General features: G+C 49.2%; 1 protein-coding gene across 1 annotated transcript in view; it reads left to right on the top strand.

The window, feature by feature from the left end:
- LOC140395340 (proton channel OTOP3-like) overlaps nt 1–19,640 on the top strand; it is a 128,789-nt gene that overhangs the window by 5,820 nt on the left and 103,329 nt on the right. The gene's annotated exons all lie outside the window — the stretch shown is intronic.

Raw genomic sequence — 19,640 nt, 5'->3', positions numbered from 1 at the left:
TGGACCATTCCTGGCTGGCGAAGAAGGGGCCATTGACCGACATAACCGTGAGCGGGATGCCGTGTCGAGCAAATGTTTCTTTACATGCACGAATGACTGCAGACGAGGTGATGTCGTGCAACCGTATCACCTCCAGGTAATTCGAAAAGTAGTCCACGATCAGGGCATAGTCTCTACCCAGCGCGTGGAACAGATCGATGCCCACCTTGGTCCATGGTGACGTGACCAACTCATGGGGCTGCAGGGTCTCACGTGGTTGGGCCGGCTGGAAGCGCTGGCAAGTGGGGCAGTTGAGCACTGTGTTGGCTATGTCCTCATTAATGCCGGGCCAGTACACTGCCTCTCGGGCCCGTCGGCGGCACTTTTCCACGCCAAGGTGGCCCTCGTGTAGTTGTTCCAGGACAAGTTGGCGCATGCTATGCGGGATGACAATGCGGTCCAGTTTTAGAAGAACCCCGTCTACTACAGGCAGATCATCTCTGACATTATAGAACTGAGGGCATTGGCCCTTGAGCCACCCGTCCGTTAGGTGGTGCATGACACGCTGTAGCAAGGGGTCAGCCGCCGTCTCGTGGTGAATTTGGACAAGGCGTTCATCCGTGGCAGGTAGATTGGAGGCCGCGAATGCCACATGGGCATCAACCTGGCAGACAAATCCTGCTGGGTCACATGGAGTGTTGACTGCCCTGGAGAGAGCGTCAGCAATGATGAGGTCTTTGCCTGGGGTGTATACCAGCTGGAAGTCATATCGCCGGAGCTTGAGAAGAATACCCTGGAGGCGAGGCATCATGTCATTCAAGTCTTTCTGTATTATATTGACCAGCGGGCGATGGTCGGTCTCGACGGTGAATTGAGGAAGTCCGTAGACATAATCGTGAAAGTTAACCACACCGGTCAGAAGGCCCAGGCACTCCTTTTCTATTTGCGCGTAGCGCTGCTCCGTGGGGGTCATCGCACATGACGCATATGCAACGGGGGCCCATGATGAGGCCTCATCACATTGGAGGAGCACTGCCCCAATGCCAGATTGACTGGCATCGGTCGAAATTTTGGTCTCCTTTGCTGGATCAAAGAAAGCTAAGACCGTGGCCGTAGTCAGTTTTGCTTTGAGTTCTCTCCATTCGCGCTCGTGGGCAGGGAGCCAGTGGAAGTCTGTCGTCTTCCTGACCAGGTTCCTGAGAGCCGTGGTATGAGAGGCGAGGTTAGGGATACATTTCCCTAAAAAATTGACCATGCCCAGAAATCGGAGGACCGCCTTCTTGTCCTCTGGTATTTTCATAGCTGTGATGGCAGCTACCTTGTCCGCATCCGGCTGCACACCCAATTGGGAGATGTGGTCCCCGAGGAACTTGAGTTCCGTCTGATCAAAAGAGCATTTGGCCCTGCTGAGGTGGAGGCCATACTCATGTATACGTCCGAATACGTGCTGGAGGCGACTAACATGCTCCTGCGGGGTGGTGGACCAAATGATTATGTCATCGACATAGACGCGAACACCTTCAATGCCTTCCATCATTTGTTCCATAATCCTATGGAACACTTCTGATGCAGATATGATCCCGAACGGCATCCTGTTGTAACAATATCTGCCAAAGGGGGTATTAAATGTGCAAAGTTTCCTGCTGGATTTATCCAGCTGGATTTGCCAGAATCCTTTTGATGCGTCGAGTTTGGTGACGAGCTTGGCGCGAGCCATCTCACATGTGAGCTCTTTGCGCTTGGGAATTGGATAATGCTCCCTCATGATATTGCGAGTTAGATCCTTGGGACCAATGCAAATTCTCAATTCGCCGGAAGGCTTTTTTACACATACCATGGAACTGACCCAGTCGGTCGGTTCCGTGACTTTGGAAATCACTCCTTGGGTCTGAAGGTCCTGCAGCTGCTGTTGAGACGGTCCTTAAGGGGTGCTGGGACCCTGCGAGGTGCGTGCACCACAGGCGTGGCATTCAGTTTTAATAAAATCTTGTAGGTGTACGGGAGCATGCCCATGCCCTCGAAGACATCGTGGTACTGGTTGATAATGGCGTCGAGCTGCACCCTGAAGTCGGTGTCCCAAAAGGCAGACGCGTCAGCAGGAGAGAGAGAGTGAACTCTCCGAACTAAGTTCAACAGCTTGCATGCCTGCGCGCGAAGCAGGGAGGCTTTCGAGGAGCCCACGATTTCAAAGGGAAGGATGGCTTTGCGTGACCTGTGCATCACTTCAAGTTGACACGAGCCGCTGGCAGCAATGGCATTGCCATTATAATCTAATAGCTGGCAGGCTGATGGGAGGATGACTGGTTTGACACAAAGGCTTTGGAGGCACCGGTGTCCAGGCGGAATCGTATTTGGGACCGGTTGACCGTAAGGGTGGCACACCACTCATCGTCCGGATCGATGCTGTATACCGATAGAGGCTGGATTCTTTGCTTCGGGGACACCCTATTTTTTTTAACGATACCGACTCGAAAAGGTGCCTTCGGGTCCTCGGTGTCAATATCGGGTAGTAGGTCCGCATCGGACTCGGTGACCGTGGGTTGAATGACCCGGACGTTCCTGCGAGGCTGGCTGAAGCGATATGAGTTGGCAGGCCGAGCTGATCTGCATAAAGCAGCATAGTGACCAAGTTTGCCACATCTCGGGCATTGTCGGGATTTGGCAGAGCATTGCCGCTTTAAGTGTGCGAAGCCACAGTTGCCGCAAGTTGTAGCGTCAGTACGTGGTGCGCGGTGCGGTCGTACGTGGTACGCGCCTGCGCAGCACGTTCGTCGACGTCGCCGTCCCCTCGTTTGGTGCGCACAAGCGTGGGAGTCCGCGAAAAGCGAGCGAAATGGCCGCCCTCATCCAGGCTGAGGCCCTGGAGTTGCTCGATTGCTTGGACCTGTTCTGCCTTGTTGGGACCTTGCCACGCCGTTTCAGCCACTTGGATGTGGGAATACCCACTATGGCGTGTTCGTGTAGCACGCAGGTCTCGATGGCAATCGCTAGGGTGAGCTGCTTTACCTTGAGGAGCTGCTGGCGTAGGGGGTCCGACTGAACACCTAAATCGATCTGGTCGCGCCTCATGGAGTCGGAGGTGGGCCCATAATTACAGGACTGCACAAGGATGCGGAGGTGGGTGAGAAAGGACTGGAAAGGTTCATCCTTACCCTGCAAACGTGGTTGGAATACATAGCGCTCAAAACTTTCATTCACCTCTATGTTGCAGTGAATGTCAAACTTGAGAACGACCATCTTGAATTTTGATTTATCTTCATCATCAGCAAAGGTGAGAGAATTGAAAATGTGGATGGCATGTTCTCCGGCCGTGGATAGGAAGAGACCGATCTTCTTGGTGTCCGTGGCATTTTCCCGGTCTGTGGCTTCCAGGTAGAGCTGGAAGGGTTGTTTGAATATCTTCCAGTTGACCCCTAGGTTACTGGTGATGCGGAGCGGCGGCGGCGGGCGGACGCTGTCCATTTTGCAGGATGACTGTATGCTGGTGGAAGGCAGATCACTTGCAGGTAGGTCTAAGAAGTTCTAATATCCCTCAACTCTTGGTATCATGATGTGTTGGGTGCTCTGGATCCGTGGAACACATACAGGCCACCAACACTTAAAATAGTGCAACACTATTTTATTAAGTTAGGAACTGTTGAACATACTTTCACTGTGGGTTAACACGATGTTAGGTTAAACTAAAGACGTATGCCTATCCGAACCAGTCTATGCACTCAGCACATGGTGAGGATCTGTGCTGTAAGCTGTAAGCTTGTCCTTGTAGGAGGCTGCATCCTGAATGAGCGGGAACTCTGATGCCCCCTGTCTTTATAGTGAGTGTGCTCTGACTGGTGATTGGCTGCGGTGTTGTGTGTGTTGATTGGTCTTGCTGTGTGTCCATCACTGTGTGTATCTGCACCATGATATAGTGGTGTATATTATGACAGTGTGCATATAGGTGGCATAGTATCGTTGTCTCATCTGTTTGGCGGTGTTCCGCAGCTGGTCTGCTGCACCCTGAGCGCAAGTTGAGAATATGGAGTCTATCTTGGTTTCCAGGTTGCGGCGTCTGCTGTAGAGCTGGCGGACGAGGTGGTTGAGGAGTGTGAGAGAGGTGCGACGGCAGAGTCTCTCAGCGTAGTCTGTGTTGTAGGTCGACCTGAGTGGGTTTGTGATCTGTAGCCCTTCTCGAGTTCTTATCTGCTTTCCCGCATCTTTGTAGAAATTTAATGTCTATATGCGCGATCGTCTTGGAGATCCTCTCCACTTTGAGCCGGCAGTTTGCGGTGTCGATGGTGTTTTTCCTACCACCACAGGTAAATCTGAAATAAATATTTGTTTTGGTTCCATTGAGTCTACAGCATAGAGTCTGGCCAGGTGGCTCAATTAGTCCATGGTAGTGTCTGTCCTCCACATATGGTAGTGTTTGTCCTCTTCCCACCAACAGGATATCCTCCCTTAACAAACCCATGCTGACTGTCTTTGATTTCTCCTTGACTTTCTAAATGATGATTTATAGTCATGATGTGGAGATGCCGGCATTGGACTGGGGTGAGCACAGTAAGAAGTCTTACAATACCAGGTTAAAGTCCAACAGGTTTGTTTCAAATCACTAGCTTTCGGAGCACTACTCCTTCCTCAGGCGAATCAAAAAGTAGGAATGAATGGGTCTTTTTCCAAATGGCAAGCAGAGACTCGTGAGGTACCGCAGGGATCGGTGCTGGGACCCCAGCTAGTCACAATGTATATTAGATGAGGGAACGAAATGTAATATCTCCAAACTTGCAGATGACACGAAGTTGGGTGTGAGGGTGAGCTGTGTGCTTAATGCAGAGTTCCTTCGTGTGATTTGGACAAGTTGAGTGAGTGGGCAAATTAATGGCAAATGCAGTATAGTTTGAAGAAATGCAAAGTTACCCACCTTGGTAGCAAAAACACGATGGCAGACTATTATCTAAATGACCATAAATTATTAGGGGGGAATGTGCAATGAGATCTGGGTGTCCTTGTACACCTGTCGCTGAACATAAACATGCAGGTGCAGCAGGCGGTAAAGAAGGCAAATGGTATGTTGACCTTCATAGTGAGAGGATTTGAGTATCGGAGCGTGCAGCAGCGAAGCAAGCCCCAGACGAACAGGAGGCAGCCACCTAGAATGGAGAGTCAACTGCCCAACAGGCTGAGGAGGAGGAGTTGCAAAGGAGATGCCGCATGAGGCCCCAAATGTACGAGCACCGCCTGTCATTCGAGGATATGCCAGACCGAGTATGCCGCCAAAGACTCCAGTTGAGCAGGGAGACAGTACGACATATCTGCCAGATCATGGCGCACCTGGCACCGTGAGGGAGTGGGGGACACCCGCTGCCAGTGACCGTCAAAGTGACGGTCCATGTTCTATGGGATCCGTCCAGGTGCCAAATGGGACTCGTCCGGGATCTCACAGACCTCGGTGAACAGGTGCATCTGTGCCATCATGGAGGCCCTATATACCCAGTTGGCACAATACACCCACTTCAATGTGGACAAAACCCACCAGGATACCCGGGCAGTGGGGTTCGCCAACATCGCTGACATGCCTCGGGTCCATGGGGTGATTGATGGGATGCATGACCCTCTTTGCGCACCGACAGATGACAGGCCACAAACCGATAGAGGTTCCAATCGATGAATGTGCAGCTAATATGTGACCATCAGCTGTGTGTCATTCACCTCTGCGGCCAATACTCGGGCAGTGTGAACGACACCTTCATCCTGGCACACTTGACAATTCCTGTCATGTTCGAGACAATCCCCTGGCTGGAGGGTGGGCGGTTCTGGTGCATGGACCGTTCTGAAGGGATCCTCCAGTAACACGCTGAGAGGGTCGGATTAGGACAAGTCAGCATGGATTTAGTAAGGGGAGGTCGTGCCTGACAAACCTGTTAGAGTTCTTTGAAGAGTTAACAAATAGGTTAGACCAAGGCGAGCCAATGGATGTTATCTATCTTGACTTCCAAAAAGCCTTTGATAAGGTGCCTCACGGGAGACTGCTGAGTAAAATAAGGGCCCATGGTATTCGAGGCAAGGTACTAACATGGATTGACGATTGGCTGTCAGGCAGAAGGCAGAGAGTTGGGATAAAAGGTTATTTTTCGGAATGGCAATCGGTGACGAGTGGTGTCCCGCAGGGTTCAGTGTTGGGGCCACAGCTGTTCTCTTTATATATTAACGATCTAGATGACGGGACTGGGGGCATTCTGGCTAAGTTTGCCGATGATACAAAGATAGGTGGAGGGGCAGGTAGTATGGAGGAGGTGCGGAGGCTGAAGAAAGATTTAGACAGTTTAGGAGAGTGGTCCAAGAAATGGCTGGTGAAATTCAACGTGGGCAAGTGCGAGGTCTTGCACTTTGGAAAAAAGAATAGAGGCATGGACTATTTTCTAAACGGTGACAAAATTCATAATGCTGAAGTGCAAAGGGACTTGGGAGTCCTAGTCCAGGATTCTCCAAAGGTAAACTTGCAGGTTGAGTCCGTAATTAAGAAAGCAAATGCAATGTTGTCATTTATCTCAAGAGGCTTGGAATTTAAAAGCAGGGATGTACTTCTGAAGCTTTATAAAGCATTAGTTAGGCCCCATTTAGAATACTGTGAGCAATTTTGGGTCCCACACCTCAGGAAGGACATACTGGCACTGGAGCGGGTCCAGCGGAGATTCACACGGATGATCCCAGGAATGGTAGGCCTAACATACGATGAACGTCTGAGGATCCTGGGATTATATTCATTGGAGTTTAGGAGGTTGAGGGGAGGTCTAATAGAAACTTACAAGATAATGAATGGCTTAGATAGGGTGGACGTAGGGAAGTTGTTTCCATTAGCAGGGGAGACTAGGACCCGGGGGCAGAGCCTTAGAATAAAAGGGAGTCACTTTAGAACAGAGATGAGGAGAAATTTCTTCAGCCAGAGAGTGGTGGGTCTGTGGAATTCATTGCCACAGAGGGCGGTGGAGGCCGGGACGTTGAGTGTCTTTAAGACAGAAGTTGATAAATTCTTGATTTCTCGAGGAATTAAGGGCTATGGAGAGAGAGCGGGTAAATGGAGTTGAAATCAGCCATGATTGAATGGTGGAGTGGACTCGATGGGCCGAATGGCCTTACTTCCGCTCCTATGTCTTGTGGTCTTATGGTCTTATAGGGTCGCCAGCATCATGGCGGCCTGCTGCATCCTCCCCAACATCACGCAGCAGAAGGGCGACACGCTGGAGGAGGAGGAGAAATGCCAGGCCTCGTCCGACAAGGAGGATGCATGGGGAGGGTGGGAATGGACAGAACATGGGGCCCAGGTAGACACGGGAGGCTGCACAAAGTGCACAGAACCCTCTGCTCGCCTCCATGTACACCGACCTGGGGGAGGGGGGGGCAGGAGAACTGGCCAGGGGCAAGGACACCACATCCCAACCTCACAGCCCCTCCCCGTAGGCCACCCCTCAGCCTGCAACGCCCTCCGTTATACATACCTGCTTCACTACGGGGTGGGCCCTGGGTTGGCAGCAACACCGGGTCTCTTCCATGGGATGGAGGATGATGACAACCCTCTCTGCAATGAGATCTGGTGCTACGCATCGTCTGACAAGGTCTGACTCCTGCCCACGGTAGCACTTTCCACCTTCCACCTGGGTGATCCCTGCATGCGAGTTGGCCATTCCATCAAATCCCTGGGGTGACGGTGGTGAGGACCGTCGGGGGGGGGACCCAGCCGACCCACAACGTCCGTCCATTCTCCCAACCCTGTCACACTCCGTCTCTGGCCAGCCCAGACCAGCCCACCCATCACACCCCTCTGACAGAGCACCAAGGCAGGTTTTAACAGTATGAACAAGCGTTTAATGTACACCAATATTTACAGATACATAGCCTAGCCCCTGTAACTAAACTGCCCTGCACTCGAGCCAACTTAACTGGTGTCAAACTTTCTGGCCTCACAGGCCCTAACGCTGTGTCTAGGTGGTTCCCCAGAGTGGAGGCGGCCTGCTGTGATTCCCGCCCTGCGACCTGAGTCCCCCATTGGCGGCCATCTGGGCCTGGATCGGCCCAGTGGCTGCTCAGGTAACCCAGGTGGCGTGGTGCCGCCCTGTTCTGCAGGCTGCCCACCAGATGCACCAGAGAGAGGGGGGTGGGAGACCGAGATGCTGCACTGTTCCGGCACCTCCTCTGCGGGAGTCAAAGGTATGGGCCCATCCACACCGGGCTATTCCATGGGACAGGGGTGCATGCGGAGCTATTCCCCAAGGCCCCCCGCCACCTGGCTCTGCCAGTCCTGGGGGCCCGCTCCGGTCTCAACCAGGGTCTGCATGCTGGCAACCATGGAGCACAGGGAGCGGACCATCGCTGTCTGAAACTGCGCCACATCACTCATTGACTGTGTCAAAGCCTTCTGGGTCTGTGTCACATCAGCCAGTGACTGTGCCATGACCCTCTGGGACTGGGCCACCTTCCTCGGTGTCGGCGCCACGTCGGCCAGCGTCTGGGCAATGCTGCCGATTTCTCAGACATGACCTGCTGTGACTGGGCCACGCTCAGGAACACCGCTGCAATTTCCAGGTGACTCTGGCACATGGCTGCCTGTGAGACGGTAACCCTGTCCGGGGCCTCGGCCAGTGCCTTCACAGAATGCCCCAGGCCTTGGATGTGCTGATCCATAGCCTCAACCCTCACCCCCAATTCCTCCACCGCGGATGCCACCCGTGCGATGTTGGCCTGAGTGGCAGGCATGGTTGGCATTACCTCCTATTCCTACACGTGGTTCGATTCCTCCAACTTCACCTGCAGGTGCTGGGTGCTCGTCGACGACCCCTCATGAAGTCCCTGGCTCGAGCTGGGGGGCCCTACACGAGCAGGGGGGCCCTACACAAGCTCAACTTGACGAGGCTGGTGGAGCAGATGGAGGAGGAGTTTAAAAGATGGAGGGTCGTGGCACAGTCACTGGCTGATGTGACACAGACCCAGAAGGCTTTGCCACTCTCCCTGGCGGGTAGGGTACAGTCAGTGAAGATGACGGTGCTCCCGAAGTTCCTCTTTATATTCGAGTGCCTTCCCACCCTGATCCCTAAGGCCTTTTTTAAGCGGTTCAGCAGGAGCATCATGGGGTTTGTATGGGCGGGAGAGACCCCAAGGGTGAGAAGGGTGTTTCTGGAACGGAGCAGGGGCAGAGGGGGGCTAGCGTTGCCCGGTCTGTGTGGGTACTACTGGGCTGCCAATGTGGCGATGATATGCAAGTGGGTAATGGAGGGGGAGGGGGCGGCGTGGAAGAGGCTGGAGATGGCGTCCTGTGTGGGCACGAGCCTGAGAGCGCTGGTGACTGCACCGCTGCCGCTCCTGCCGACAAGGTACACCACGAGTCCAGTGGTGGCGGCGACCCTCAAAATTTGGGGGCAGTGGAGACGCCACAGGGGAGAGGCAGAGGCTTTGGTGTGGTCCCCGATCCGAGAGAACCATCGGTTTGTCCCGGGGAGAATGGATGGGGGGTTCCTGAGCTGCCACAGGGCAGGTATTAAAAGGATGGGGGACCTGTTTATAGATGGGACGTTTGCGAGCCTTGGGGCGTTGGAGGAAAGATTTGGGCTCCCCCTGGAGGTGCCTTCGGGTACAAGCAGGTAAGGGTGTTTGTAAGACGGCAGGTGAGGGAATTCCTGCTACTGCCAGCACGTGGGACCCAGGATGGGGTGCTCTCGGGGTGTGGGTTGGAGAGGACGGGGTCTTGGCGATATACCAGGAGATGCAGGGGGAGGAGGAGGCCTCGGTGGAGGAGCTGAAAGGTGGATGGGGGGAGGGGATGGGCGGGGGTGCGTGGGCGGACGCCCTGGGTCGGGTGAATATCTATTACCTCTCAGCTTTAAACTGAGGGGCAATAGATATAGGACAGAGGTCAGAGGTAGGTTCTTTACGCAAAGAGTGGTGAGGCCGTGGAATGCCCTACCTGCAACAGTAGTGAACTCGCCAACATTGAGGGCATTTAAGTTTATTGGATAAGCATATGGATGATAATAATGTAGGTTAGATGGCTTTTGTTTTGGTGCAACATCGTGGGCCGAAGGGTCTGTACTGCGCTGTATCGTTCTATGTTCTATGTTCATCTTGCGCCAGGCTTAGCCTGATGCAATTTAAGGTTCTGCACATAGAACATAGAACATAGAACAATACAGCGCAGTACAGGCCCTTCAGCCCACGATGTTGCACCGAAACAAAAGCCATCTAACCTACACTATGCCATTATCATCCATATGTTTATCCAATAAACTTTTAAATGCCCTCAATGTTGGCGAGTTCACTACTGTAGCAGGTAGGGCATTCCACGGCCTCACTACTCTTTGCGTAAAGAACCTACCTCTGACCTCTGTCCTATATCTATTACCCCTCAGTTTAAAGTTATGTCCCCTCGTGCCAGCCATTTCCATCCGCGGGAGAAGGCTCTCACTGTCCACCCTATCCAACCCCCTGATCATTTTGTATGCCTCTATTAAGTCTCCTCTTAACCTTCTTCTCTCCAACGAAAACAACCTCAAGTCCATCAGCCTTTCCTCATAAGATTTTCCCTCCATACCAGGCAACATCCTGGTAAATCTCCTCTGCACCCGCTCCAAAGCCTCCACGTCCTTCCTATAATGCGGTGACCAGAACTGTACGCAATACTCCAAATGCGGCCGTACCAGAGTTCTGTACAGCTGCAACATGACCTCCCGACTCCGGAACTCAATCCCTCTACCAATAAAGGCCAACACTCCATAGGCCTTCTTCACAACCCTATCAACCTGGGTGGCAACTTTCAGGGATCTATGTACATGGACACCTAGATCCCTCTGCTCATCCACACTTTCAAGAACTTTACCATTAGCCAAATATTCTGCATTCCTGTTATTCCTTCCAAAGTGAATCACCTCACATTTCTCTACATTAAACTCCATTTGCCACCTCTCAGCCCAGCTCTGCAGCTTATCTATATCCCTCTGTAACCTGCTACATCCTTCCACACTATCGACAACACCACCGACTTTAGTATCGTCTGCAAATTTACTCACCCACCCTTCTGCGCCTTGCTCTAGGTCATTGATAAAAATGACAAACAGGAACGGCCCCAGAACAGATCCTTGTGGTACTCCACTTGTCACTGTACTCCATTCTGAACATTTCCCATCAACCACCACCCTCTGTCTTCTTTCAGCTAGCCAATTTCTGATCCACATCTCTAAATCACCCTCAATCCCCAGCCTCCGTATTTTCTGCAATAGCCTACCGTGGGGAACCTTATCAAACGCTTTGCTGAAATCCATATACACCACATCAACTGCTCTACCCTCATCTACCTGTTCAGTCACCTTATCTTATTTTGCAACATGGTAATCAAACTGTTAGGGTACATTCATCAAGGATAATGGGTACAGATTTCAAATTTTCTAATTTAGGCTGAGCACACAGACATGACGAGGAACCAGAGTCATCTGGTACACATGTGTTACAGAACTATGAGGACCAATTAACTGATATAGACAGGGTTTCTGTGGAGGAACACTTATCTACCTTAATATTTTTCAAGACACCCAACACCTTGTCTTTTTGGATCTCAATGTGACCCAGGCTATCTACACACGCTTGTCCAGACTCAACATCTACCAATTCCTTCTCTTTGGTGAATACTGATGCAAAGTATTCATTTAGTACCTCGCCCATTTCCTCTGGCTCCACACATAGATTCCCTTGCCTATCCTTCAGTGGGCCAACCCTTTCCCTGGCTACCCTCTTGCTTTTTATGTACGTGTAAAAAGCCTTGGGATTTTCCTTAACCCTATTTGCCAATGACTTTTCATGACCCCTTCTAGCCCTCCTGACTCCTTGCTTAAGTTCCTTCCTACTTTCCTTATATTCCACACAGGCTTCGTCTGTTCCCAGTTTTTTAGCCCTGACATATGCCTCCTTTTTCTTTTTGACGAGGCCTACAATATCTCCCATGCCTTTGTGGCTAATAGAGCCAAGAAGATCTTTCAAATAACCTTTCCTGCTGTAGGTGAATCTACCCTTAAATCCTGATCTTCAAAGTTTTCTTCAAATCCCCTTGCCACAAGCCTGGCCTTTGCCTTATATGTTCCATCCGGAAGAACCTTTTCCGTGCAAATCCATCTGTGGGATAGAGCTCTTTGTCCCCTATCCGGTACTTCCGTGTATACCCCAAATTCACTCCAACTATGCAATTCTTGTTGTTTAGCTTCTTTAATAACTTTTTCATCTAATTTATTTGAAGCCACCAAAATCTCACGTGCATGTGGTCTTCTACTCCTATTAGTATTCGTAGTCTTATTCATGTTCCGAGATCTTGAAAAACTACATCCCCTCTCCCGCCTGGTATCTCGTTCTGTACTGCTACTGCTTGATCTTTCCCTTCTGCTGTGGGATGTCCTTTCAATAGTTCTCGATCTTTTCCTGCGGACCTGTTCACTATCCGATGTACTATCTGAACTGGCACTGCGTTTCTGTGCCCTCCATTTTTGAACTTCTTTTTCCCAATCCATTGTCTTGACTCCTTCCCCTGAATGCTGTACATTCAACCAGTGTTTATACTTTCCAGTGGCCTTCCCTGCTCTACTAATAACAGTTGCATCCTTCCATTGACTAGACCCTTCAGGCAAGTATGTCACTTTTGTACAAACTTTTGGCAGGTGCCCTTTCGGAAAAATGGCCTGTTCTAATTCATCAGAAGTGTTGTGTTCCTCCACAGAAACCCTGTCTATATCAGTTAATTGGTCCTCATAGTTCTGTAACACATGTGTACCAGATGACTCTGGTTCCTCGTCATGTCTGTGTGCTCTGCCTAAATTAGAAAATTTGAAATCTGTACCCATTATCCTTGATGAATGCACCCTAACAGTTTGATTACCATGTTGCAAAATAATTGTTTTGCCATCTATGCCTATGATCTTCCCTGGGCCTTTCCATTCATTAGAATTGTCTCTCTTATAGTATGCCATGCCTCCTTGCTGAAATATGGCATCTGATGGCCGTACGTTATGTCTTAAAGCTCTGTGAATTCTTTCAGAGACATCTGCTTCCAAAAAAGCTTTTCTACTGCTATGTAATGCATTTAAATGTCCAGCAAAACCAGAGCTAATTGTAGTCCCCTCCCAAGCTGGAGGCTGGTCATCCAAAATGGACGGATTTTTAGGATTTCTACCAAACACTCATTGATAAGGTCTATAGCCCCCAACCATCTGCAATGAATTCTTTGCATGTACTGCCCATGCTAAAGCTGAGTTTAGCCTGCAATTTGGTCGATCTGCCAAAATTTTCCGAAGCATGTCATCGATGACAGCATGATTTATTTCACAGACACCATTACTAAATGGGCTTTCTGCAGCCGTATTCATAACTCTGATATTCATGTTTTCACACATATCCCTAAACTCATCATTAGCAAATTCTCTCCCATTGTCCGTAAGGAATTTTGCCAGTGGACCCATTCCTGTCCCTATCCATTTTTCCACGATTTGATCCAGAATTACTCTCTTTTCTTTACTTCGTACAATCGTTCATTGACTAAATCTGGTTGCATTATCTACAAAATGCAAAATAAATATATTATTTGCTTTATCCCAGATCTTAAGATCCATGGCCACAATGTCGTTAAAATCCCCGGCCAAAGGTAGGGTTACTATCGGTCGTGCTGGTGTCCTTCTGTACTTCCTACAAACTTCACAAACTTCATAGTGATAGAACACTAACCTGTTCTATCAGTTTAGTATAGTCGTCATCCCTTACCCCTGCATCCTTTAATAAATTTTTCAGCCTCCGAGGAGACGGATGTGCAAATTGCCTATGCAGCTTTAATACCACAAGCTTTTTTATCAGCTAAAGTCCCATTTTCAACTGCTCTACTTGCACTCTAACCACTCTACTTGAAATATTATTTGTCAGTAATGGAATACAATAGTGTCCCGACTGTGTAATTTGTAAGTCCACCGTCTTTCCAAAAACTGTTGCCTCATCCTGTTCCACATCGAGTTTCATGTGTGCTTTCTTCATCGACGGTCTGCTCAGAAGCAAAGGTATCTCACTTGATACAACATCCGTGCTAATGAAATGATTCACTCCGGCAAAATTGCAAGGGATCGCCACTATTTTCAGCGACTTGTGGAACTTTCAAATTCCTTAACCTTGTTACGATTTTCAGCATTCAAAGAGTCCAGGTAACATTTTAACCAGTCAATTCCACACACAGTAGATGTGCAGCCACTGTCCAATACAGCACAGTTGAAGGATTCTGCAACCAACACCTCATTGCTGGCGTAAAACTGCTTGTCAATAGGACAATGCCTTCTTTCTGGTCACTATCTTTTTCCTCTTCTGACTCTTCTGCGTCATGTGTCGCTTCAAACACTCTATCATAACGAGTTGGACAGTTGAAAGTATAATGATATTGAGAGTCACATCGAAAACATCGATTTATCATGTCCTGTGCATTTCTGGGGTTCATCTTCCTATTGTAGGTTCTAACTGGGTTTCAGTCTTCATAATTTCCTTGTCTCGGTCTCCTTCTATAGTCTTGAGCCATGTTCGTAGCCATACGATTTTGCCATACTGTTAGTAGTGTATCTTCCATATTCTGCCTTATTGCAGGATGACCTATTTGGGTCATCAGAGCCATCGGAATCGAATGTTTCCCCAGAAACATTTGTAAAGCTTTAGTCATCTGTTCAAATAAGGTATCCTTATCAGTAAACTGAACTCCTGTCAAAACCAGGAGCCTATCCATGTTGCTCACTCGAGCACAGTCAAGTAATTTAAAGGCCAACACAGACTGTGGAAATTCCAGATCGTGTTTCTGCAGCCTTTTATATAGTCTGCCAAATTCCATTATATAGTCTTCCATGGAGATATCCTCCATTTTCCGGAACTTATCAAAATCCGACCATGCTTCATACGCACTTAACAAGTCATCTTTCTTATAAATCTTATCCATATAATGTAATAAAGTCTCCAGACCTTCTTCTGAGTCTAACTCTTCCAATTCCAGCTCAGAAAGCACTTTGTTTCGGATTTTACTGCCATAAGGTAGAGAAAGAGTCAATGCCATACATATGCTTATTTAATAAACTTTTAAATTCTTAATGTTGGCGAGTTCACTACTGTTGTCGATAGGGCATTCCACGGCCTCATCACTCTTTGCATAAAGAACCTACCTCTGTCCTATGTCTATTACCCCTCAGTTTCAGGCTATGTCCCCTCGTGCTAGCCATTTCCATCCACGGGAGAAGGCTCTCACTGTCCACCCTATCTAACCCTCTGATCATTTTGTATGCCTCTATTAAGTCTCCTCTTAGCCTTCTTCTCGCTAACGAAAACAACCTCAAGTCCATCAGCCTTTCCTCATAAGATTTTCCCTCCATACCAGGCAACATCCTGGTAAATCTCCTCTGCACCCGTTCCAAAGCTTCCACGTCCTTCCTATAATGAGGTGACCAGAACTGTACGCAATACTCCAAATGCGGCCGTACCAGAGTTTTGTACAGCTGCAACATGACCCCATGACTCCGGAACTCAATCCCTCTACCAATAAAGGCCAACACACCATAGGCCTTCTTCACAACCCTATCAACCTGGGTGGCAACTTTCAGGGATCTATGTACATGGACACCAAGATCCCTCTGCTCATCCACACTTCCAAGAATTTTACCATTAGCCAAATATTCCACATTCCTGTTATTCCTTCCAAAGTGAAACACCTCACACTTCTCTACAGTAAACTCCATTTGCCACCTCTCAGCCCAGCTCTGCAGCTTATCTATGTCCCTCTGTAACCTGCAACATCCTTCCGCACTGTCGACAACACCACCGACTTTAGTGTCGTCTGCAAATTTACTCACCCGCCCTTCTGCGCCCTCCTCTAGGTCATTTATAAAAATGACAAACAGCAACGGCCCCAGAGCAGATCCTTGTGGTACGCCACTTGTAACTGAACTCCATTCTGAACATTTCCCATCAACCACCACCCTCTGTCTTCTTTCAGCTAGCCAATTTCTCATCCACATCTCTAAATCACCCTCAATCCCCAGCCTCCGTATTTTCTGCAATAGCCTACCATGGGGAACCTTATCAAACGCTTTAGTGAAATCCATATACACCACATCAACTGCTCTACCCTCGTCTACCTGTTCAGTCACCTTCTCAAAGAACTCGATAAGGTTTGTGAGGCATGACCTACCCTTCACAAAGCCATGCTGACTATCCCTGATCATATTGTTCCTATCTAGATGATTAGAAATCTTGTCTCTTATAATCCCCTCCAAGACTTTACCCACAACAGACGTGAGGCTCACCGGTCTATAGTTGCCGGGGCTGTCTCTACTCCCCTTCTTGAACAAAGGGACCACATTTGCTATCCTCCAGTCCTCTGGCACTATTCCTGTAGCCAATGATGACATAAAAATCAAAGCCAAAGGCTCAGCAATCTCTTCCCTGGCTTCCCAGAGAATCCTAGGATAAATCCCATCAGGCCCCGGGGACTTATCTATTTTCAGCCTGTCCAGAATTGCCAACACCTCTTCCCTACGTACCTCAATGCCATCTATTCTAATAGCCTGGGTCTCAGCATTCTCCTCCACAACGTTCTCTTTTTCCTGAGTGAATACTGACGAAAAATATTCATTTAGTATCTCGCCTATCTCTTCAGACACCACACACAACTTCCCATCCCTGTCCTTGACTGGCCCTACTCTTACCCGAGTCATTCTTTTATTCCTGACATACCTATAGAAAGCTTTTGGGTTTTCCTTGATCCTACCTGCCAAATACTTCTCATGTCCCCTCCTTGCTCGTCTTAGCTCTCTCTTTAGATCCTTCCTCGCTACCTTGTAACTATCAAGCGCCCCAACTGAAACTTCACACCTCATCTTCACATAGGCCTCATTCTTCCTCTTAACAAGAGATTCCACTTCCTTGGTAAACCACGGTTCCCTCACTCGACGCCTTCCTCCCTGCCTGACCGGTGCGTACTTATCAAGAACACGCAGTAGCTGTTCCTTGAACAAGCTCCACATATCCAGTGTGCCCAACACTTGCAGCCTACTTCTCCAGCCTACCATATATCCCTTTTTTTTTTCTTTACTCACTCACTCCTTGGTTTGATCTGGAAAAGTTGTAACTTTCAACCCTTCACATTTACACAGCAACCATCCTCTGCTACCAATTGTTAGACGTTTTAGTTGCTGTGATATGAAGAGTCTAAAGTTCTGTTCCTTTTTCACAAACACACATTTATTTCATTCCAACAGCCTTTGCACAAAACTCTAACCATCCATCACCTGACAGAGGCCATCTGAAGCCCCTTTACATATCAGTGTCAATTAATGGATACTTAACATAAATGAGACAACTAATTGCAATGTCTCTTAACCCATTACTTAACAGGGGGTAGGGATACGGGTGTATGGGGGTTAGTGCCAAGGGCACAGTGTTGCCTCCTCACTCTGGCTGCTCCGAGATCCTGCAGTTTTTTTATGGCAGTGCTGGCCATTCCAGATAGTATTGCTGGTGGCACTCACCTGCACCCAGGCATGGCGAATAGCGGCAGGTGGCAGCCTCCTTCCTGAGCTGGGGTGCAGGGTGGCGCGCCTCTCCTCCACTGTGTCCAGGAAGGTCTCCAGCTCGGTGTCAGTAAATCCTGGGGCCATGTGTCTTGCTGCCATCTTGTTGGCTGGGATGGTGTGTGCGGGGTGGAGTGTGTGTATATGCAGCTGCAGTTTGTTGGGCTCCTGAGTGTCAATCACGAATCCGGCACCGTTTTAATTGGAATCGATTGTGTTCCACGTGGCGCCGGTGCTAGCCCCTTTACAGTCGCTGAATCAGTCCAGGTGTGGGACCATTTTTGCTGTCTGAATCCTGCGCCGGCGTCAACACTATAGTCTCAGGAACAGGGAATCCAGCCCTGTATGTTTTCAAGAAGCAGTTAGATATAGCATTTAGGGCGAAGGGGATCAAAGGATATGGGGGGAAAGCGAGATTATACTGTTGAGTTGGATGATCAGCCATGATTATAATGAATGGCGGAGCAGGCTCGAAGGGCTGACTGGCCTCCTCCTGTTTCTCAGCCGCCGCCAGCAAACAGCCGGAGAATTCAAGCCTTGGTCGCCCATCTCTGAGCCAAATGGTGAGAGAACGAATCCTGTTTCTAAACCTCTGCCATTGTGAAACAAGCAGTTGAGAAACTAACACTTCAGGAGCAATCTTCAACTCCTTGTCCCAGCCTCAAATCCACTCTGGATGGAAGGCAAGTGTCTCTGAATCTGTGTGAGACTCGTTTAGAATTCTTAATCCACCACATACTCAAGACAACAGCCCCATAACCTGCAGCTGGCAGTATAAACCAGATTGTTTAGCGCCACCCATAGGTCAGCATTAGAACTCTCACTTCTGAGAAAGAAGGTTGTGAGTTCATGACCCATTTCAGAGATTTGATGACCTAATTTAGGCTGATACTCCATTGCAATGCCGAGGGTGACAGCCGTAGAGGCTGTGTTTTAATTCATTCACTCAAACGCGTTCTGCGTGAAGGCAGGTCCTCAGATCATTGACAGATGCTGCTTCATCTTGAGCAGTTCTTCTTGGGAACCTTTTTCGGAGGTGGTTTGTCAATTGCCTCCTACTGACAGAGGCAGGTTGGGGAGGCAGTTCCAAGTCTATCTCAGCCAGAACCCATGTTATTCTAAACCACACCCTATCCACCCAGCCAACTGAGCTAACCAGCATGCCACCTTTTCAATGAGATGTTAACCGACTGTCAGATTTGACCTTGTAGAAGAAACACAAGCCTTGCATTTATATAGCTCCCGTAACATCCCAAGGAGCTTCAAAGGAGATTTCACAAACAAAACTTAACATAAAACCAGATAAGATGATAGGACTGGTGATCAAAAGTTAGGTTTCAAGGATAGGGAGATACACAGGAAGAATTTCAGGGATTGAATTCCAGAGTTTGGAACCCAGACAGCAGAAGTCACCTCCACCAATGATGGAGCAATTCAAATATGGGATACGCAAGAGGCCGGAATTGGAGGAATGCAGAGATCGTGGTGGAGGAATCCTACCACTGGGGAGGATTTGAGAACAAGATTCAAAATCTTAAAATTAAGGCATAGCTTGACTGGGAGTCACTGTAGTCATAGAATCATAGAACTTACAGTTCAGAAGGAGACCAATCGGCCCATCGAGCCAGCACTGACTCTCGGAAAGAGCATCCTACCCAAGCCCACACCTCCACCCTGTCCCCATCACCCAGTAACCCCACCCAACACTAAGGGCAATTTTGGACACTAAGGGCAATTTATCATGGCCAATCCACCTAACCTGCACATCTTTGGACTGTGGGAGGAAACCGGAGCACCCGGAGGAAACCCACGCACACACGGGGAGAACGTGCAGACTCCGCACAGACAGTGACCTAAGCCGGGAATCGAACCTGGGACCCTGGAGCTGTGAAGCAATTGTGCTAACCACTATGCTACCGTGCTGCCCTAGTCCAGTAACCACAGGGGTAAACACAGGAATGGGACGTAACTGTGTGCTGAAGTTTGTGTAGAATGCAAATTAGGAAGAGCACGTGAATATATTGGAATTGATCTAGAGGTAACAAAGGCTTGAATGAGGGCTTCGGTAGTAGA

This window comes from Scyliorhinus torazame, chromosome 18, assembly GCF_047496885.1.
Source record: "Scyliorhinus torazame isolate Kashiwa2021f chromosome 18, sScyTor2.1, whole genome shotgun sequence".
NCBI classification, from domain to species: domain Eukaryota; kingdom Metazoa; phylum Chordata; class Chondrichthyes; order Carcharhiniformes; family Scyliorhinidae; genus Scyliorhinus; species Scyliorhinus torazame.
The sequence above is the reverse complement of the archived record's forward strand: the minus strand, read 5'-3'. Positions and strand labels throughout refer to the sequence as shown.